The 23,108-nt window shown below is 42.7% G+C and overlaps 1 protein-coding gene across 1 annotated transcript in view; it reads left to right on the top strand.

Moving 5' to 3' along the window:
* Positions 1–11,229: 11,229 nt before the first annotated feature.
* Positions 11,230–23,108, top strand: part of FRMPD1 (FERM and PDZ domain containing 1) — an 88,136-nt gene continuing 76,257 nt past the window's right edge. The window contains exon 1 of the mRNA XM_081282187.1: positions 11,230–11,483. The gene's annotated coding sequence lies outside the window, so the exon portion shown is untranslated. The remainder of the gene's footprint in view (positions 11,484–23,108) is intronic.

Raw genomic sequence — 23,108 nt, 5'->3', positions numbered from 1 at the left:
TCAGTAAAGCCCACTCATAGATCGTCTAGGTTCTGGAAGATCAGGCTACACCCCCAACTACATGATGATGCACAAGACAGCACTTATTTTAACACTGAAAGTCTGTAAAATAATGTTATCCTTGTCTGTCAATACTAGGCTCATAAGAGCAACTTCTATTTTTGAAAAAAAAATTTATATTTTGTGTTGGATTATTTTGTGAACACTTGTTTTGTTTCAAGTTAACCTCCATGTGTAATAGGCATTAATTAATCAGGATCTAAATTATGAAACTATATCTTGCCTTCAGTATAATTAATAAGTACATGGTTCTTCAGAGCTCACTGAGTTATGTTTACATAAGCTTGAGGGTTTCTTTATAAGAAGTAGCATCTCTTTTAAAAGTCTGCCTAAAAAAGAATGTAAGAGCAAAAGGAAGAAGTTCCATAAATTGTTAAGAAAAGATAGACAAAGTGTCTTGAGTATGTGAGTCTCAAAATGCATAATAATAGCTGCCGTTTATTGAATGCCTACAATACTCCAGATCCCATGCACAGAACTTTGTTCTATTTCACTTAATCCTCAGAACATTCTTCAAGGTCAGTATTATCTTTTTGTTATCAGGAGAAAACCGAGAGGTTACATTAGTTGTCCAAGGTCACAAGACTAGCAAGGGCTAGAGCTGGGGATTCAAACTACATCTGACACCACAGCCCAGATCCTTTCCAGAATGTTCCTCAGATTCAAAGAACAGGCTGAAACAGTATTGCAGTACACAGTACATAGTAACAAATCACAAATAAAGCCCTGTTTTTAAGAGAATCTGCTGTCATCCCTCTCACTCCCTGTCCTGTGCTGAAGATGAGACAGAGAGTCTCTGAGCCTCCAGAGACTCCTGTGTGCCCGAAGTTCTCCATGTCCTTGCTCCCAGACCCTAGGGTCCAGAAAGAGTATTTTAGTTGGGTGGGGGGGGGGTGTCAAGGCCTATACCACTCCTACACTACCCAGTTCCCTTCTCTTTTGTTTGCCCTATTTAGACCTGTCCTTTACATTGGGTTTCTGTTTAATAGGATTTAGTTGAATAAAGGATTCTTGTGGTCTTGTGGGGAAATTCCAGCAATTGTTTCCTAGAATACTTTTTCAGTTCCATTCCTTCTCTCTTCTCTTTTTAGGACTTAGAACATGTGAATGTTGGCTGAATTTCACTCTTTATTATTGTTTTTCCAATCTATTTTTTTCATTGTTCAAGTTATGTGTATGATTTATCCTTGGGTTCACTGATTTTAAACTCTGTTGTTTCCATTCTATTAGTAAGCCTATCCTGTAAGTTTTAATTTCAATTATTGAATTTTCTAGTTCCATACTTCTCTACCTGGATGTTAACTTCTATTACTTTGCTGATATTTTCAATGTTTTGATTTGTTTCAGAAGTGTTATAATATAATTGCTTGTTGAAGCAGTTTTTTGATGACTGCTTTAGAAACCTTGTCAGATAATTGTAACACCTATCGCATGTTCATTTTGGCATCTGCAGTTTGTCTTTTCTCATTCAAGGTGAGATTCTTTTGATTCTTGGTGTGATGAGTGAGTTTTTAAATTGGATCCTGAATATTTGGATATTATACTATGAGTCTGGATCTTATTTGATTCTCTATTTTAGCAGGCCTCCACTGATAGTGTACTGGTAGAAGAATAAGAACATCTCTGCATTGTCACTGAGTTGGGGGGGGGTCCTAGTTCCCCACCAGCCTCTGCTGACACCACCCTGATGTGGTATTGGAGGCATCCTTGTTACCACAGGAAGGGGTGGAAGTATAAGCTCTCCATTTGGCCTCCACTGGCCAGGAGCAGAGGGATGGCAGGGAGAGGATTACGTGCCACTTTTCCCCCTTGATTTTTGACTAGAATGGGGGATATTATCATGAAGACTTGTCTTGTTAGGGGCATCTCTTCCCATTCTTCTGGCTATAGAGATCAGGCTTTTCTTGCATTCTACCCTCTCTTTCTCCTCTTCCTTGTCTGTGCCTATTGGAATTTCCTAATTTTGGGCTTCTCTAGTGCCTGTCTGGGATGCAAGAGAGGATTCATCATCATGTTGCTCCTGAGTCCTGAGGTTCTTAGCTGATTCATGTTCTCTCCATCTTTCAGAGTCTTACATTTTATACATTATGCTCAGAATTTTTAGCTGTATTTAGCAGGAAGAAATGAATCTCCTTTATCTTGCTTAGGACTGGAAGTCCTAGGTTTGTGTTTTTAAATCAATAAGCATAGCAATCAATGAATCTTTTTAATCTGATTATTCAAATAACTTAAAGTCCATACATTTTTCTTCTATTATTATTTTGGGTGGGGTGGAGAGGGAGACTAGGGATTGAACCCAGGGGCACTTTGCCACTGAGCTACATCCCCAGCCCTTTATAATTTTTTAAAATTTTGAGACAGGTCTTGTTAAGTGGTCAAGCCTGGCCTTGAATTTTTGATCCTCCTGCCTCAGCCTCTTGAGCTGTTGGGATTACAGATATACACCACTGGGCCCAGTTTCTTCTATTATTTTTTGGTTGTTGCTCTGCTCCCTTCTTATTTTTTGCTCCATTTGGTCCTCCTGTTATTTGCTAGTCTTCTGGATATTGCATCCATTTTTTAAAACCTTTTCACTCATAATATCTATTATTTTGTATCTTTGGCTTTGTACTGTGGGATAGTTCTCCTTTTTCTTCTCTCAGATCATTAAATAAGTTTTCAGTGGTGTTTATTCTGTTTTTCACTTCCATAACTGTAAAGTTTAAGCTTAAAAATTATCTGTTTAATTTCCAAAAACAACTTTTCCTCACTCTGATCATTTATTTTAAATTTCTACCTGAATCTCCTTAAAATTCTTATTAAATATATTCTTTCATCTGTTTATCTCAGAATGATTTCTCTCTTCTAGTTATTTATCCATCCTAGTCTTTTCCCTCAAGCTTTTGACTTCCTCTCAGTGATCTCTGATCTGTTTTGACCACTGGTGTCAGCATTACCTGGTCGGGTCAGGCTGTTGTAGCCTCTTGGTAGTAGTAGTTCAGCAATTCTAAGAGGAAAGAAACATGCTTCATTTCGAGTGGTCTAGAGGGGGGCAAGCTTGATTGACTGGATCCACCAGGCTTAGGTGAGTGGGGAAAGGCCTCTAGGATCTTTGGATACTCCCAGGACGAATGGGGAGGTTGTGGGCTGCTATGTGCCTTTATGTATATTGTCTACTGCATAAGAGCACCTGGTTGAGAGGCTAAAAAGGAGCTAAAATGTACTGGCTGAACTGCATACGCTGGTGTGGAGTTATATCCACCCAAAGGAAGGGAGCATTGTTTTCTTATTATCACAATGACATCTGAAATGAAATGCCTTTTTTCTTACCCACATAAGGATGCTGTGTGTGCTAGTAGTGGGCCTATAAAAAGTACTTTGACCCAATTGTGACATTCTTCTCTACAGAGGTAAGACTCAGTAGAATCAGGGGCCTTCACTCAGGCAGGCAACAAACATGCCACAAACAGACAGGCAATTTTTCCTTCCCTGCCAAAGGGTCCTGCTTAGTTGGGGTCAGCTGAGCTCCTCTGCTAATTCCAGGATCAAAAGCTTTCACTGCAATCTAGTGAGGCAGGACATTCCCCAGGCTCCTGGGCTTTGGTTCACCTTGCAATTTTAAACAATGTTGCAGATACTACCCTTCACTGTTCTGCACTGGATTTCTCTGCCAGCTGTATCCCCTAGGGATCTCCCTTAGGCTCCAGCTATAAGTCCCAGTGTCCTATGCCCTCCATTCACTGTACATCTCATAGTTTGAGTTCCCTCTGTAGGCAGTTGGGTGAGAGAGTCATTCACTGTAGGATAAGGTCCCTGTCATCTAAGAACCCCCTTGGATCATCCTAAGGTGATCGAGGTAATTTCTCCATAACTTGATATGAAATTTCCTAATACCTTTTTCACACCAAGAATAGAATTCTGCTACCCAGATAAACCTGATTTTTAAAAAAAAATTTTTAAACTAGGGATTGAACCCAGGGCTTCATAAGCATGTGAGGCAAGGGCTTTACCACTGAGCTATATCCCAGGTCCAGATAAACCTGAATTTTAATTCCATTGACCAGCTCTGTGGCTTCATGCAGATCATTTGACTTCTCTGAACTTGTCTCAGATTCATCTTATGTCAAATGAGGATCATAATAGTTGTTCTGCATAATTCAAGGAAATGGTGGGAGAATAACTGAGAGCACTTCTGTCTGGTATGTTACAAACTTTAAATTCTATGAAAGAGTAAAGGGGTGACTTGGAAATGGTGGAGTAGCACTGAAGATGATGGCATCTGCTCCTGGAGCCGTGGGGAGCAGAACAGAACAGAGGTGCAAAGTTGCAGTCATCCAGCAGATTCAGAGCAGAACTGAACCTCTGGAAATTGGATCAGATTAGTTGGTAAGACCAGCATAGGGCCACACCAGAGATTGGCCATAACCTCAAAAGCACATACTCCTTCCAGGTGCTATCTCCCAAAAGCAGCAGAGGTGAAGAGATTTTTACAGAGATAAAAAAGAAAGAGTAAAAGATGCTAAAGTCACTCCTATATATTCAAAACTGTCCTCAAAACAGATTTATCGCCTAAGAAATGAGATTCAAATGCATCTAACAAGAGGCATAAAGACCTTGAATATTTTTTAAATTGTTATAATCACTCCCAGTTCTATACTGCCAGTTTTTATCACTACCATCCTCTCCCTCTCTTTCTGAGTCACTAAGTTTATCATATTAGCAATAGATTAGAATATCAGTTTTATCAAGGAGCAAGAAAAGAAATCTAAGCAAAGCTTCTATGAGAGCTAAGGAAGCAATCCAGCAAGGAGAGATGTTTCCTAACTGCCCCAAGCAACCCTCCCACAAAGAAAGAGTAAAAATTGATGATCATCTTTGTAGGAACAACTGTGATAAGTGATTGGACAAGATTTGGGGAGTTTTGGAGGACTGATCCTGCTTCATGAATACACAGATGGTAGATTGTCTAGCCCAACACCCTGTTCTCTGTATTTCCCAGTGAGTTGGGTGATTCACTGTTAAGAAGTGAGCAATGAACGTCCCTGTCTGTGTCCTAGAACCTGGGGAGTACGAACGTGTTGTTTCTATGTAATCATTTCTCTCTGTACAGCAACAATTTCCTTGTCCTTAAGAAGTAATGTAATCCTCGTGATAAGCATCCAGTTTCTTTTGCAAGCACAGCAGCGCCTCTCTTCGTGACTCGATAATACTTTAGCTTACTTAATCTCAAAGAATCATTTGGTGAAGAGCTCAAGGGATCTTGGTTATCATCAGATACCATTCTCTCTTCTTATGGAAAAAAAAATGTATAGTCCAGAAGAGTGGGTTTGCCATGAAGCAAGGCAGAGAGAACTAGGATCTAGAACTCTGACACAGATCTTGGAAAGGGCTATTTCTTACTTTTTTGTATGCGCATGTGGTACTGGAGGTCAAATCCAGGGCTTCATGCATGCAAGGCAAGCACTCTATCACTGAGTCACATCTTTAGGCCTTGAATAGGGCTATTTCTTTGTTTTAAAAGATTTAATTTTTAAATTTATCTATTTCAGAACTGAGGTCTGAACCCAAAGATGCTCTACTACTCAGCTACATCACCAGCCCTTTTTATTTTTAATTTTTAGAGAAACCTGAAAGGTCATCTTGTCTCTTATTTTTTCTACTAAAACCCTAAAAAGACGTGTACAAGTGTAAAAACACTACTAGAAACTCCTGTCTGCACTGTTTCCCAGGACAGTGTGCTTTCTTTCACCTGCAGTACTTCTCATTAACTGGAGAGGAAGTCATTAAAATTGCTAATATAATTGTGTTGTGGTACAAAATAAATGTTTCTAACATCTAGTTTAAAATCACTACTTCATACAAAATGACAAGGCCAGTTATTTATTTATTTATTTATTTAGCCATATGGAATTTGATCATTCTGAGGAAGAGTAGAAACTTGTCCAGGTTACTGCAGACAGTAAAGCTGAAATTTGAAGCAGTAAACTATTCTATTTTGGGAACAATAGATGTGCATTCAGGAAGAGTTAGACATTCTAAGAGTGAAATTGTATAGAAAAGCTAACTATTTAGTCAGCTCTTAGAATTATTTGAATGCAAAGAGATTAATACAGATAAAGGGAAGGTCCAGGCACTTAGCAAATGACAAATGGTACATTCATTGCCATAGAGAAAGCAAACTTTTAGCTGAAATGGTACTTATGGGAAATAAATTCAAACCTCAGATGTTTTAGTCAGGAAGTCTCATTAGGATGCAACATGGCTTCTCATTATGGGTTATTACATCGTGTCACTAAAAAAAGGAGAGACATTCGAGAGGGACAAGGCACAACCAAACAGCAAGATGAGAAATTTCAGTCTTGCTACATCTTGCTCTATATCAATATGGGATCTTTTGATGCTATTCTCTCACCAAAAAATTACTCTTCAGAGTGACAAAAATAAATATTAAAAGTGATCTATGGGGCTGAGGATGTGGCTCAAGCGGTAGCGTGCTCGCCTGGCATGCGTGCGGCCCGGGTTCGATCCTCAGCACCACATACAAAGATGTTGTGTCCGCTGAAAACTAAAAAATAAATATTAAAAAAAATTATCTCTTTAAAAAAAGTGATCTATATGGAAATGACAGCTGTTAGGTAAAACTCTTTTGAGAATCTTATGTATATTTTATGTGTTGATTTATTCATTCATTCAACAAATATTTATGGAATTCTAGGAAGACAGAAATAAGACATTGTCTTTCTCAAAGAGGTCTGAAGGTGATAGACATGTTAACAAACCATTGTAATGGGCACTTTATTTGATGTAGATGCTTCAGATAGCAGAAGCACAAAGAGGAACTGGGAAGTCTTCATGGAAGAGGAAGTATTTTTTACCAGGATTTAAAGGAAGAAGAAAAGCTTGTCTAGCAGGCAATGGGTAAAGTAGGGAAACAAGAGGGAGGTAAGAGCTTATTCAAAGTTTTTTTTTAACAGTATGTGATTTAGAATCCCATGTGAATCTCAGGGCAGCCACTTTATAGCTATGGAATCTTAGGTGAATTACTTAATTTCTTGGAGTCTCAGTGTCCTTCTTTGTAAAATAAGCAGAGTAATCCTCACTGTATAGGATGATTATAAGCCTCACTAATAGTGCTGGCTAGCAGGTTATCATTACTAGAAACTCAGAATTTAGAGAACATTACTAGGTCATATGTATTTTTTGTTTGTTTTTTTGGTTTTGGTACTGGGGTACTGGGGATTGAACCCAGGGATGCTCTGCCACTGAGCTATATCCTGGCACTTTTTATTTTTTAATTTTGAGACAGAGTCTTGCTAAGTTGCCTAGGATGGCCTTCAATTTTTAATCCTCCTGCCTCAGATCTCCCAAGTTGCTGGGATTACAGGTATGTACCACCTTGTCTGGCTTGAGGTGTAGGTATTCTTATTATGGTCTCTTTGCAGAGAAAGAGCTGAGAGGTTATGGAAGTATCCCTTCAAATTACACAGGTTAAAAAGTGGCAGCACTGGGATTTGAACCCAGTTGGTTTCACTCAAGACTCCTTTAAAAAAAACAAAACTCTGTGCTCTTTTCTTATTGCATGAAGCACCCTGGGAACATAGGGTGAAGGATATACAGGTATATTGTGAAGTGGAGATGAAGCTTCAGTAGTAACAGGTTGGATTACCATGCTAAGATGTCAAGACTATTACTAGGTCAACAAGGAACAATGGAGCTGACTACAGTAGCACATGCCTATAATCTCAGTTACTCTGGAGGATAAGGCAGGAGGATTGCAAATTCAAGAATAGCCTGAGCAACTTAGCAAGACTGTGTCTCAAAATAAAAATAAAATGGCCTGGGGATGGAGCTAAGTAGTAAATCTGGGTTTATTCCCCAGTACCAAAAATAAATAAGTAAATAAATAAATAAATACAAGGAACAATTGCAGTATCTTCAGCAGAAAAGCGACTTGTCAGATTTGTGGTTTAAATTATTAAATATTACAGTCAGTATTTGAGGATGAATTGCAAATAGTCGAGACTAGGGGCAGTTACTACAGCAAGAAATGGTAAGGCTCCAACTGAAATGAGGGCAGCAGGATGAAGAGGAGACATGCATAAGGAATAAGAAGGCACAGTTGATTGGACTTAGTAACCAATAGAATATGAGGGCCAGGAAGAAGGAAGAGTCTGGAATGTACTTTTGTTTCTAATTTAAGTACCTATGAGAAGATGGTCACACCAATGGAGACAGGGAACAATGCAGAAGGGGTAACTTGGGGGAAAGATGTGATTTTGGTTTTGGTTGCTGTTATGTTTGGATAAGTGACCCCCAAAGCTCCTGTGTTAATGCAGAAATGTTTGGAGGTGAAGTGATTAGATTACAAGAGATGTAACCTAATCAGTTCATACTAAGTGGAATGAACTGACTGGGTGGTAACTACAGGTAGGTGGGGCCTAGCAGGAAGAGGTGTATCATTGGGGGTGTTCCCTGGAAGGGTGCTTCTTTCCTTTGGTTCTCCACAACCGCCCCCTCCATTTCCTAGCTGCCATACGGAGGACTGCTTTCCTTGCCATGCCCTTCCCCTATGATGTTCTGCCTCATCTTGGCCCTGGAGCAATGGAGTCAGGAGTGTATGGACTGAGACCTCTGGTATCATAAACCAAAATAAAATTTTCCTCCTATAAGTTGTTCTTGTTGGGTATTTTGGTCATAGCAATGCAAAGCTGACCAAAACAGCTGTGTTGGGACCAGGGTTCTTTTCTTTTTCTTTTTTTAAAAATATTAGTTGTTGGTGGCCCTTTATTTATTTTTTTATGTGGTGCTGAGAATCAAACCCAGTGCCCACACATGCTAGGAAAACGCTCTACTACTGAGCCACAACCCCAGACCCAGGACCAGGGTTCTTAAAGTGCATTCAGGAGATGTCCAGCAGGCAGTTGTGTGTCAAAAGAAGGTCTGGGCTGAAGCCATGCAGCCAATAGAATGGCTCAGTGAGACTGAAGGGGGGAAAAGAGACTAAGGGGGAGCATGCAGAACCTCAGTATCTGCCAGACTGGCAGATGAGGAAGAAATGACAAAAGATGCTGAGAAGGAAGAGCAATTGGAATGGGAACCCTAGCGGGGGGCGGGGGGGGGTCCCTGGAGCCAAATGTGGCATTGTTTATACAGAGCACCTAAAGAGGCAGATTCTTCTGGCATAGGCAGCTAAGAAATTGAGAAGGATGGGACAAAATGCCATGGGGAAAATTTTTACTCACTGGACAAGAGGTTTGAGTTCTTACCTTCTTTTTTGACAAGTGGCCTGTTTGATGCTTAACCTACACTGAAAACCATAATTTGGTTATTAATCTTTATTTACAATATACTTTTTAAGTTAAACTTTATTTTGAGAAAACTGTATTCATATGCAGTTGTAAGGAATAATACAGAAAAGTACATTTATTTTTTTAAAGGCTTACTTTATTTCTACTAGGGTTTCAGAATTTTCCATTTTTGTCCATTTCTCCCAATAGTGCTTACCCTTGGGCAGAACTGTGTACATCGTGTCTACAACAGAGATGAGTGAGTTCAGAAGCAGATTCCCAGGAGCCAAGGCTTATTCAGCCCTGAGTGGCACAGGGTTGGGCAGTGAGAGAAAAGAAAGCTTGGGTGCAGTACCTAGGAGGCCTTTCAAAGACGGAATTGCTCAAGGGAGAGTTTCTGGAGGGAAGCCTAGATTTGGGAATGAAGGATACAGAGAAGGCAGGTGCTGGAGCACCTGCTTACATCTGGATCCACTTGGCTCCAATGCTGTGAGACTGCTTCTTCCTCCCAGCTGGAAAAAGGACAACATCAATCTGTGCTGGATTTATCCCCTCAATGGTCTGACATGACAATCTACTGGTATTCCTTCCATCCTCATAATGCTTCTCATGAACCTGCCTTTTACTGAGAACAGAGTACAAATTCCTGATCCGGCAAGGGCCACTCTGACTTTCTGGCTTCTGCTCTGATTTCCTGCTGCTCCCTCAGTGGGAACTGCCTCATTTTTGGGTCTTTGTTTCTGTGGCCTCTGCCTGGAATGCTCTCTCCTCCCTCCCTCCCTCCCTTCCTTCCTTCCTTCCCTCCCTCCTTCCTTCCTTCCCTCCCTCCTTCCTTCCCTCCTTCCCTCCCTCCTTCCCTCCTTCCTTCCTTCCTTCCCTTTTTTTTAATAGTTATAGATGTACATCATGCTTTTATTTTATTGATTTTTTAAATGTTGTGTTAAGGATTGAACCCAGTGTTTCACAGGTGTTAAGCAAGCACTGCCACAGAGTACAGTCTCAGCCCCACTTTTCCCTTTTGTTGGCCAACCCCAGTTGACTTTTCAGGTTTGTTTAGAGAGTGTCTCCTCCAGGAAGCCTTCACTAAGTTAACAGCAGGCACTGCAATGGTGTCCTGAACACCTGGGATGTGATATTGTTACTGGAGCTGCACTGTATAAATAATCCGCTAGACTCTACATTCCTTGAGGGCATGGATCCTATCTTGCAGAAGGCTGTATTGCCAGATACTTGACCCTTACTGTAAGGGTCAAGTATCTCTTGGTTAGAGACAGGCATATGGTTATATGGACAGAGAGGTGGTAGGCTGGAGCCAAGGGAGTGGGTGAGATGGCCCAAGGAGTCAGAAGAGGACTGAGTGCAGTCACCCAGGACACTCCAGCAGTTTAGGGCTCTCAGGATTTGAGGAGCTGTCCAGGAGGGTTGGAGAGACACGAGGAGAGCTGAGAGTGTGCAGCGTCCCGGCGAGACCCAAGGAGTTTGAAGAGGCGGGAGAGAGTTCCACAGTGCCATATGTGCTCCCTCATCCTGCCCTCTCCCCTCAGCCCAAGGTCCTGAGGGGCTGATGGTTGGGGAGGTTATAGGGGAAAGGAAGAGTCGTCTGTGTCCCCCTCTGCTGAAAAGCCTTGGGGTAGGAGAGCTGAGGAAGATAAGAGTGAGAAGGAGGTCATTCTGGGTTCCAGTTTTATCCCGACCGCTGTGGGTCTGGGTGACCTTGGGTAGTCCGTTTCCTCTCAGGCCTCAGTGTCCCCATGGGTACTCGGCGGACGCAGGGCGCCGGCTGAGAGCTCTGGAAGGCGGACCGAGGCAGGCCCTGGTGGGAGCAGGACCGCCCACTGCGGCGGCCGGGACCTCCCGGGCCCTAGTTGGCGGCGTGCGGGGCTCCTCCCCCGGGGCGGGGGTCGCGGCGCCGGCAGCTGGCTGCCTCGCAGCTGCAGCCTCAGCACCTGCCACTGCCAGACGGCGCGGGCGCGGCCCGGCCTGGCGCCCCCCCTCCGGCTGCAGCCGCTGCGCGGGAGGCGGAGCCCGAGCCGAGCCCGAGCCGAGCGGCTGCAGGAGCCTGGCCCGCTACTGTGCCCGCCGCTGGGCGGGGCCGCCCCTCGCCGAGAGCGTCAGCCCGCCAGGTCCGTGTCCGCGCGGGCGGCACCTCCTCTGAAGGTAAGGGCGGGGTCCCTTCGCCGCAAAGTTTTGCGGGGACTGCCGGTCTCCACACCCCAGGCCTGCGCCTCCGGCAGCTGCAAGCTGTCTGCCCCTCGGCTTCCTCCGCGCCGCCCTCCACGGTGCGCTCTGCCTGCATCAGCTGTCCCGGGTAATCCGCGCCTGCCTCCGGTCCTGGTGTCCCCACTCCCGACGCGAGATTAGTCCGCCGCCTAGTTCAGGACCTGCAACGGTTAACTCTTTACACAGGACCGATGTGTCGCTTAAGTTTCCGAGACCTGCATGGTGTAGTTAGTGGAAAGAGCGGCAAACCGGGAGGCAAACCTGAGTTCAGGTGCGGCCGCAGCCAGCGCCAATTTTCTGAGTGACCTCAGACCGGCCCTCCCTGCCCTGCCCGACCTGGACCCGGAGGGATTCGCCAGGGACTGCCCGCTGAGCACCAAGCCTGTATTGCCATTTTGTGAGTGGAGGGGCGTCTCTGTTTCGGCTCCAGGGTTCTTTGGGGTTAGAGAGGAATGTTGGGACCCATAGAAGTGAATCTCAGGAGTCCTATCGGTAAGCTTCAGTAGCTTCGGCTGAGCTTTTAGGAGGGGTATTGAGAAAGCTTCAGAGCAGAAGAAGCTCCCAGTCTGGTGGAAACACAGGGTTGAGAGTCTGGATCCTGGTGCCTCCTCTACCATGGAGGCTGTGTGACCTTGGGCAAGTCCCCCACTGGTTTTGCGGCTTCTACCATAAGGTGAAAGTAGCCTTCACTAGATGTTCGCTGAGGTCCTCCAGCTGTAAGTTCTAAGGAAGTGGAACCTTGGGTTTCTGAGTTAAAGGGTCAATTTGGGTGGAGGCAATGTTTCATCAAAAATCCATCCAGCACTTGCAAATGGATGTTTAAAAAATAAAGGAAATATTTACAGTTTGCTTTGGGAGTACCAAAATAGCATTTGGTGAATACTCGTTTTGCCTCCTTCAGTGCTTTGGACCATCATAAAATATTCAACGGCATAATGATTTATTTTCAAAGTGGCTTATAGATCAGGAAATGTTTCTGTTTGTGAGGTAGGTATTTTTGTAAAAACCTCAATTTGTTGCTTGGGAAAAAAATAGTGCACTACTCTAGGGGTCTGATAGAGAGGCCAACATCTAGTTGTTTCTAATCTAAAGCTATGGTTGAGATGTTTTCCAGTGGAGACCATTTAAAATCACTTTAAATCAGGCATCCCTGGTGGGCGGTCTTATAGGGGTCCTTCGGGAGGCCTACAGATCAGCAAGTACATATTTTTCAGAACAGGAGAATTATGGTACAGCCGCAGCAAGATAAGCAGGAGGTAGTTAACTGTGATATGCTAGAAAGTGAGCTTTGTTCTTTTGCCCAAATCTTGTTCCTCTTGTGCTGCAATTAGTGTCTCCCCAGTGTTTGGATAAAATGCATTACTATGAAAAGATTCTCATGGAAGTGATTTTATTATTTCCTTCCTAGAGATCCTGGTTTTAAATTTCAAGCTTTATGAAGTCAGAGGACTGGTGAGAACATGCTTTGTGACTGGAGCAGAGTTGTGGGGCATAAGTTTGCCTTTCTCAAGTGATACTTTGTATTCCAAGCTAATTTGTCCAGAACCTTTTATCTCTCAGATGCATTCAAATGCAAACCTAATTTTTCCTTCTTCATTCTCTAGTGGTTCAGCAAGCACTTTCTTACCACTCATACAGGAATAAACAAACATGAAACTTACTAATAGGCCTTCTCCTCAAAGAGCTCAGATTCTCCTAAGGAATAAAGAGGTTATATCACAGGGCATTCTGGGCTTTATCATCTAGGACTTCTAAGAACAGGAGGATGGTGAATTACAACAGAATGGAAAAGACTTCCCCCTAGAAGGTGGAGGGAAGAAGAAGATTCCAGCAGGTGGTGACATATATAAAGGAACTGATATGAGTAAAGGCAAAGAGCTAGGAAAGCCCAGGATACAAATGACACCAGTGAGTCTGGTAGAAACACAGGAGGTGGCAGAATGTTCTAAAGCAGGGTCAGTGGGAAGAGGTGCAGTAGGCTCCAAACCTGAGCTTGGTGTCCACTGGCTTTGGGATATTGGGTCTCTGAACCTCACTTTTCAAAGGGAAATAATGATATTTCAAACTCACAAGATTAAATGAGATCATGTGTAAAAGTGCCTAAATAGAGTGTCACTATATAATAGGTGTTTGATAAAAGTTGGTTCCTCTTATCAGTGTGTTCTTGGACAAGTTCAGTATATTGCTAAGCACTATTAGAATATAAAATGGTGCTTTTTGTTTTAGCTTGTATATTGACTTGAACCTCTCCACCAGGATAGATCTGCAGTGACAATTTGTTATGTACTCAGAGTGCATTCTGATTCCAGAGACAAGGGCTATTTGTTATTTTGAGGGTGCTCAGGTCAAATACTAACATCAGCAGCAGCCAATGTCCTGTAAATACTATTAGGTAGTAGAAGCTACAGATGGGTTAATCAGAAGACTCAATCCCTGCCTCCCACAAGCTTATCACTATGTGCTCAAGGACCCAGGTGGGAGGATTTGATAGTCAGACACAGTTTATAAATATATCTTCTTTGTCCATATATGCTGGGAACTGGTCTCTGGCTCCCTTCTGCCCTAATGTAGGTTGCTGAGCATTTATGGAGGTTAAAGAAGAAGAGGACAGGAGGGTGAAGAATAGCATCATGATACCTTGCGACCTCCAGGACTCTAGGCCTTTGCCCTTCTATGGCTTCTCTCCTTCACAACTGAGTCTTAACAGTCTTAGCCATGCCTGAAAGCCAAGCTCAAATCCTCCTTCCCCTAGGAGGCTGTCTTTCTGATCCCTTTGTCCTGGGGCTTTTCTAGAATCCTTATCTCCCACTGTACTTGGTTCCTCCCTTGGAGAAGCAGTTGCTGTCAGCCATAAGGCATGTTGTATGTGGTCATTGATATATGTGGCTGTGGCCCAGAAGGAGCCCCTGGAACAGCAGACACAATTTCCCACTTCACTCCACAGCCCTTTTCATAGAGCCTACCACTAGCACAAGCTTGATAATATGTTTGCCGTTTGGGACTGATAACAGCCTATTTTCTGAGATCTGAAGTGGTTTGAGTCAAGCCAGAAACTCAATGCTGCTATGTAGGGGTTGCATCTGGTCCTCAGCTGAACAAACTCCTGGCATTCTGATGCCTCAAATGTAGGGCCTTCGTTTGATGAACAGTTCATGCAGCCTCAAAGATGAGCCTGCATGTTGAATCTGGCTTTCCAATTTGGCCTATTTTAAATAAATTGTATTATAAAAAACATTCTTTACTGTACCAAAATATCTGAGATGGAAAGTTTGGCAAATACCAAACATGCTGATGTTCTTAACACCATTCAATATATAAAATTTTGATTTCTGTACAGCTGTTGTAGTTGTATTTCTATTTGGCATGTTGGGGAGGAGGTACTGGGGTGAACCCAGGGCCTCATGCATGCTGGGCAAGCTCTCTACCACTGAACTACATCCCTATCCCTCTTTCAAATTTTATTTTAAGAAAGGATCTCGTTAAGTTGCCCACATTGATCTTGAGCTTGTGATTCTCTTGCTTCAGCCTCCCTGGTAGCTGGGATTATAGGTGTATATTACCATGCCCAGATGTTTCTACTCTATTTTAAGATATATATACTAAATTTAATAATGTTCATGGAAGCACTTGCAATACTGGCTTAAATCTGTTTGAGTAACTACAGATTTCAATTTGTTGCTCAGCAAAAAAAAAAAAAAAAAAAAATTAAAATTTTAAATTAACTCTGCCTGAAGGACAGTGGGAAGCTTGGTTTGGTGCTTGGCCAATTGATGGGAGGGCAGTAGCCATTATTTTCAGTGAAGTGACAGCATTTTCAGGGACTTATTTAATGTTTGGAGACCTTTTTGCCAGTGATTAGAAGAGATTCAGGCTTCCAATCATGTCCCAAGATGTCTGCTAAATGATGTGTGCTCTTAACACTGGCTCTTTTGGAGAAAAAGTGGGGTTAAAAAAAAACCCAAAACACTACAGACTAGGAAAGATATGATGGTAAATCTAAAAGTATGAAAGTGTATTCTTTTGACCTCTCTTGAGGAATGATCTGAGAACCTTAGCTGTTTCAGTAAAAGGGTAACATGGCAAATTTTCAAAATCCTGAATGGAAAGAGCTTCAGAGGAACTCATCCGGATGCAATAGTGCTGCGTTCTGAGATTTTTGACTTAAAAGAAGACAGATGTGCAGACAGATGAGAAATGCTGTGCTTCCTCTCCTAAGTATCCAGAATATTCAGTGTAGGCTACAGCCTCTTAAACCTGCCCTCACCCAAAACACCTTCCCCGGAACTAACTTGTGGACATTAACATGTTAAGCTTCTGAGTTACTACTTTGTTGTTTTCTTTGTCCCAAATTTTCTTTGTCCCAAATTCAGAAAAAAAGATGAGGGTGTCATTTATTTGTTCTTATGAAAATAATTCAGCTGGTAGCCAGAGCCTCTGTTCTCTCTGATTTTCCCTGGGAAAGGACATCAAACCCAGACTGTCCAGGGTTCCCCTGTCACCTGTGTATGTGATATGGTCCCTGGTGAGGTTATAAAATGATTTCTATACAGAGATACATGCTTTTCTGCTCTCTTGATGCCTGGGAGTGGAAGGCATTTTGTATGTAGGGACAGGAAGAATTGGTTCTTTTTAAATATTTTTGTGGAGCTGAGAATCAAACCCAGGACCTCACAGAGCTAAGTAAGTACTCTACTACTGAGCAACACCCCTATTCCTTTTTTTTTTTTTTTTAATTTTGAGATAGAGTCTTTTTAAGTTCTGAGGCTCAGATTTGGGATTCTCTTGTCTCAGCCTTCAGAGTACTGGGATTATGGGTGTGTACCACTGCAACTAAGAAATATTTAATTATTTCTTTTTAAAAAAAATTTTTAGGGCTGGGGTTGTGGCTCAGCAATAGAGCACTCACCTAGTATGTGCGAGGCCCTGGGTTCAATCCTTAGCACCACATAAAAATAAATAAAATAAAGGTATTGTGTCCAACTACAACTAAAAAATAAACAAAAACATTTTTGGTTGTTGATGGACCTTTATTTCATTAATTTTATGTGGTGCTGAGAATCAAACAGAATGCCTCACAGATGCTAGGCAAGTGCTTTACCACTGAGCCACAACCCCAGCCCAAGAATTGATTATTTCTTTCTCAAGTCATTTCTGGATAGTTTCTGATCTTAGTCCTTCACAAAATAAGTTTCTTAAAATGTGATTTGTCTCTAAGTAGAAAACCTTGATTCACACACACATTACACGATATTTTAGCCACCAATCCTAGACCCTCAGACACAACTGCCAGCTCCAAAGATGATCAAGAGCAGCCTTTGTGTGGCTTAGGAATTCCCCCAGCACACCCAGACTTTGTCTGCTTGGACCTGCCAATCCTCCAGGCACTCCTATTCTACTCTCAGTTGGCTCTGATTATTAGAAAATTCTTCATGGTACTTAGCCAAAAATCTTCCTCCAGGCAATGGCTGTCCCATTGGCCTTGATTCTGTCCTTTGAGGCCCCACACAAAAAGTCCATTTCTTCTTTCCTGACAGCCACATGGGCTATTTGGACATTCAGAAAGAGGCATCAGGCCCCAGAGTCTTCCTTTATTCAGGCAGAATGCTCCGGTTTATCCAGTCCCCTGACAAGGACAGAGCTAAGAATTGGACAACTATACACGTGGAGTCTGATGAGCCCAGAGGGGTCCAGGACACTGCAGCCCCATTTCAGAGGTCTGTGCTTGTGTTAGCACTGCTTAGGCTCACTTAGGCTCCCCAGGGGCCCTCTTCTGGGTCTTGTGTTGTGCCATTAGGGAACTCCATGCCCTTTGTCAGAGGGACCAGTGGCTGATGTGGGGTGGCCCCAAGTCAGTTGGCCACCACACTGGAACAGAAATTCCTCATCTGTTTCTTAGGTTCTGTATAGTTTCCTGTGGATATTGGAACAAATTATCATAACCATGGCTTAAAACTACAAAAATTTATCCTTTTACAGTTCTGGAGACCAGAAGTTCAAAATCAAGGTATTGGCAGTGCTGACGGCTATAAGGGGGAATCCTTGCTCTGCCTCTTCCAGTTTCTGATGTCTGCAGGAACATCTTGACTTATGACCCTAGCACTCCAGTTCTCTGCCTCATTGGTTACATTACCTCCTCCTCTTCTATCTACATCAAATCTCTCTCTGCCTCGATCTTATAAGGTCACTTGTCATGGGATTTAGAATCCACCTGGGTGGTCCAAATAAGTTCCTTATCTGAAGATCTTTAACTTAATTGCACATGTAAAGACTTTTTCAAATAATGTCACCTTTGTAGGTTTCTGGAGTTGGGACTTGGACATTTTTCCTTTTGGCTACTTTTGCATCTGCCTTTTCTCTTGAGTGTATTTGAACCTAGTTCTCCAGGGTCACTGGCCTCTGGTCTTTTTTCTGCTTGTTTTGGGTGTCTCCCTTCTTTCAGCATCCTGGCTGCTGCTCTGAGGGGTGCCAGTGCTGCTCTAATCATCCCAGTTGTATGACTGGGTGTGGCCATCAGGGATCAGGCTGTTCAGAAAAGCTCAGGTCTTTCTGGTCCACACCCTCATTTTCACCAGCGTGCTCTGGCTAGTCAGTGGAGTTTTTATCAATGGGAAGGAGAAGCTGCAGCTATTAAAATATTCATTACAGTTGTTAGGCTTAGGAAGGATCCCACAGTGAATGTGCTCTGGACAAGGAAGGGACACAGAGGAAAACTTTGGTCCTCATATTTCCCCACTAATTTAGTCCAATATTGGCTCATTGAACTTGAAGGAAAGTATTTATATTCTCAATAATCAAGTGTACATCTCTTTCTGTTAAAAATAAGGACATGCCTGGTAGTAACCCTGAAAGAGTACTATAGTGCAATCTTGTCTACAATTGCCTATTTTGAAGCCTCATGGTCCTGTGTGGCCTGCAGCTACTGCTGGCTTCTGAGCTCTCTCAATGCAATTATAACATGTGCTTTTGTCCCCAAAGCATGGGCACCACTTTGTTTGCAGTTGACATTCCAGAGCACCAAAAGAATCCTCAGGGCAAGCAGGAGTGCTGGGTCTGGTGCAAGCTATAGCAGAGCCAAGGAAAATCAGGGTGATCTGGGAGGATCTGGGTACAGAACAGTTCCAGACTCTGCTCAGTGCTGTACCTGCTGCTCCCAGGGTTCCCGTCTCACATCTGCCCAGATTAGCCTCCTAGGCTGCTTACCTGCTCAGTTCACTGTGCTTTGCTTAGAAAGTCCTGTGTAGGGTGGGGTTGCTGGGGAGGTTAAGAGGGAGGAGACAGGAGACAGATGAATCAGACAGTACTGCCCCACCTGCAGCTGGCAGTAAGTGAGCCTGAGCAAGGTGCTGAACTTTACAGAGACCCGTGGGAGCCCAAAAGAGAGCTGGCCATGCCTTAGAGGAGATCCAGAGAGGCTTCCAGGAGAGACTGGCTGTTCAACTAAGCCCTAATGGGTAAGAGACAAAGAGGGGAGAGATGATTAGAGCAGTGTGCCCAAAGATGCCTTCAGCTGTGTCTTCTCCAGGGTTTCAGATGACCCCTTTCCTGGTCATCAACCTGAGCTGTATTGAGAGAACCTTAGGTCTGAAAGGGACTTTAAGTACCACCTACTAAGGCAGAGATATTCAGTTTGTAGTGCTTGGAGCCCTAAGGGCAGGGCAGTTGTTCAGAGATCCTTGCTTCTTATTTTGCTTGATGGATTCAAAGCACAGTGATTCCCTATTTTGACAAGGCTTGTTTGGCATATCTACTTTGAAATATGTCCACATCACAATGTTTTCCTTTGTCTGAGATGGCTTTTCCAGGCTAAGGGAGCCTCCTCGCTTCAAAATAACACTCCCCAGATTGCATGGTCACATGGGTTTCTGTGTAACCTGCCCCACTGTATTATGAGCTTCTCCTGAGCAGGCACTGAGCCCTGCTGCTTACTCAAACCAGAACCCAGAAATGGGGCCAGTCCAGGGCAGAAGTTCTGTGTATTGTCAACTGATGAATGAATGAATGAATGAATGAATGAATGATGATCCTGATTACTGCCTCAGTTGCTTCTGGCTCCCTGCTGCACACTGCTTTCCTTACTGTCTCTGGGGGCATGCTGCCTAAGTCAAGAACATATGTGGGCCTCTGTGTTTCTCCATCTTACACCTGGAGTCAATCTGCCTTGTCAGTCAAATGCTAGCATGAACTCAGAGGATAATGCCACTCGCTGCATTCTCAGAGGATGAAGAGGCCAAGAACCTAATATGCAGCCTCTGGGTCTGCTTCCTTTGTCCTGGGACGTGGCCAAGCTGACCTGGAGTCCAGCTGGCTCTTTCTTGGTGCACTATAGCCTTAGGACTAGGGTCAGAGGGGAAATGGGGTACAGAAGAAAGTGCCTGGACTTCTCACTCTATCAGACCTTGGTTTACTAGCTATCCACATAGCTGAGACCTATTATTTAGCTGCTTACTAATCATCAGGGAGTGTTAAACTTACAAAATAGAAGACACAGGGAGGACAGGATTCCTGTTTTCTACCTGCATATGGGAAATGTTTGATAAATGTTAATTTTCTTTTTATATTATCTGAAGGACTGTCATGGAGAAGAGATAAGACTTGTTCTATGTGTTAGAGACAGTCTAGGACCAAGCTTAGTTTTTCTCTAAGTTGAAATCCGTTTCAAATTCCATTAACCACCCCTTCCCAACCCTACACCTTCTATTTCCTCAAGTTTAAAACATTGCTGACATTTTTTTTTCTATCTTTCACTCTTTCACCTACTGATTACCACCAATTCCCCAGGTGAATTTGGAGATCGCTTCCCCTGTCAGGGCCTGTTTCCTGTCTGTGGACTGGGTAATTTCTAAGGTCTTTTGATGCCCTGACACTATATTTAATTCCACAATGTAGAAAATCTGTACATGCAGGGTAAGGTTCTAGGCCTCAGGGACATAGGAATGGAGATACGGTCCTCAGATCCTCAGATACGATCTTATAGAGATCACAGCCTAGAGTGGGGACAATAAATCAGCGTGAAGAATTCTTTTGTAGGGGATGAATCTAGGACTGAGGGAATCCAAACCAGAACAGGGAAAGACAAGCCACTTGAGGAATGTTTGGGCTTTTACCTTCAGGGAAGAATTATCTAGAAATTTCTGTTGTCTTCATGAAAACATGAATGGTGAAGATGAGGTCCTCCCAGGATTATTGCTTTGAATTGGAATTATCAGTATTGAAAATCCCAGAAGAAATAGTCTGTGTTAGGGATTTTCTTTCCTGTCTTCTTTTCCTACCTTTCTGCAAAGGAAAAACAAAAACAAAAACAAAACAAAAAACCCTTTAGAATAGATTAACCTTCTTACACAGAAGCCTTTGGGCTATGCAGCTCAGCTGAACAAGTACCTTTTGTGTGCCTAACTGAGAAATGTCTAGCTAGATGCAGAATTACATGCCTGAAGAGAATTAATCCATCCTTTGCCATGATTGTGTTTAGAAGCTAATTTTCAAAGACAGTTTCAATTTTCCCAGCTGCCTGGATGACAGTTAGATGCATCCAACCCATGTACACTCATCCTGTCTTGTGTTTATTCTGCCCGATTTAATTTGTTTAGATTCTATAAGCTTTTATGGATTGCCTGCTAGATAAGTTTAGCCCAGGGTTGAGAACCTAGGGATATGAGAACATATCAGTAGCCAGAAGTTTCTTTTCTAGCTTGACCTATAAGATTTATACTTAGGAGTCAGCAAACAGTCCTCTATTCACTGGGGATTGCTGAGTAGAGTGGTGTCCCTACTAGGATTCCTGCCCCAGCAGAAAGATCTGGATAGATGGATGCTGATGAAGGCTCTCAAGGAAGGTTTATGGAGGAGTCTGCCATGCCAGGCAGGGATTGCAAGCCAGAGCTGAAATGCAGGGGAAAGAGAGCAGATCAGCAGGTGAACCCAGCATGTAAATTTGGCATGAGCTAATTTTTCAGCCTCTCCTTCCTATGCCCTAACAATGAAAATGTTCCTTCAACACATGAAACTCTAGCATACCTCTGGAATTTTGCACATGCTATTCCCTTTGCCTGCCTTCTTTCCCCCCACCCCTCTCCTACCAGTAAAACTAGGTATCTTTTAGCTTGAGTGTGCTTCTGCTGCTCTGACCTCATTACTTTCCCTCTCCTGGCTTCTTATAGTATCAGTGTATTATTTTCTCTTAGTATGATGCCAGAAGCATAGCAGTCCCCTGAGAGATGTCAGTTGAAGAAATGAATGAATGAATAAATGACCCATGGGTTCTGTCTGACTGCCCTGCTAGAATTGCAAAATGTTTGCTGAGAGAGGAGTAAAGGGCATGAAGGTGGAAACGAGTGGTAGATGCAGAGAGGGAGGACCACTGGGTTGCCCTTGGAGGTAGAGTGGGGGACATACCCTTTGCAGATGGGGTCGGATGTTGGCTTTTTGATGATAAGAAGTGCACAGTAAAAAATATTCTGAAAACTACTATTGACACTGAACTGTTGGGGAAAATAGGTTTCTAGAATAATCAAATAAAAGCAGCCACACTCCCTTTATGAATCTTCCAAATTAGGTATTGGTGAGCAAATGGGAGAAGTGGCTTTCCCACTGATGGAGAGAGTGAGATTAGGATAACCTTTCTGCAGGGCAGTTTAACTGTATCAGAGCTTTCAAAACTCATGCACAGCCTTTGACACAGCAGTGCCAGTCCTCAGAACTTATCTCAAGAGAAAATCTAGATGTATTAGGCAAAGATGTTTATCTCAATGTTATTTGTAATACAGCCATTAAAGATAAACCAAAATGCCCAGCAATAGGGGATTAGTTTTAAAATGAATGTCCTATGTATAGGACATAAAATAATGTTGTAGGATAATGAAGATTCAGGGAAAGTTTACTGTGTATTTTTCTGAGGAGAAAATCAGGTTATAAACCAGAATATACAGTAAGTTCCCAAGTGATGTTAAAAAAATGTGTATTTTAGGGCTGGGGATAGCTCAATTGGTAGAGTGCTTGCCTCACATATGAACAAGGCCCTGGGTTCAATCCCCAGCACCACCAAAAAAAAAAAAAAATGTATTTTCACACATTCACACACAAAGCTAGAAGGGTAATTAGCAACTTGTAGATTTTAGTGGATAATTATTTTCTTCTTTCTGAAAAATGAAAATTTTCAACATTTTCTACCAGGCACATGTATTAGTTTTATAGTCAGAGAGGGAAAATGAGTGTTATTTAAGAAGAAGAGATAAGCTTTTGAAAAGCATTGTTTAAGCTTTAGTGGGTTGAAAGCTAGCCTGACATGTCATTTATCTTGCAAATTCCAAACAGGTAGTGTTTTCAGAAGGAAGAGTGGTCTTAGGTCCATTTGTGTGAATATATTTATAGAAATAAAAGCTTTAGGGGGAGGAAATAGATTGATTTTTTTTCCCCTTGAACTTTTGAAATTATTTTCTCCACTCCATTTGTAACTGAACCCACAGAGCTATTTTTATTTCTTACTTTCTTGGACACTGTGTTAGACCTAAAAATATTAACTTGCTTAGGATGTGGGTTTTGCTAAAATAATTCCCCTTGAAGTCT

This window comes from Spermophilus citellus (genome assembly GCF_964194105.1).
Source record: "Spermophilus citellus genome assembly, chromosome: 2".
Lineage (NCBI taxonomy): Eukaryota > Metazoa > Chordata > Mammalia > Rodentia > Sciuridae > Spermophilus > Spermophilus citellus.
This window is presented reverse-complemented; position numbering and strand designations above follow the sequence as displayed.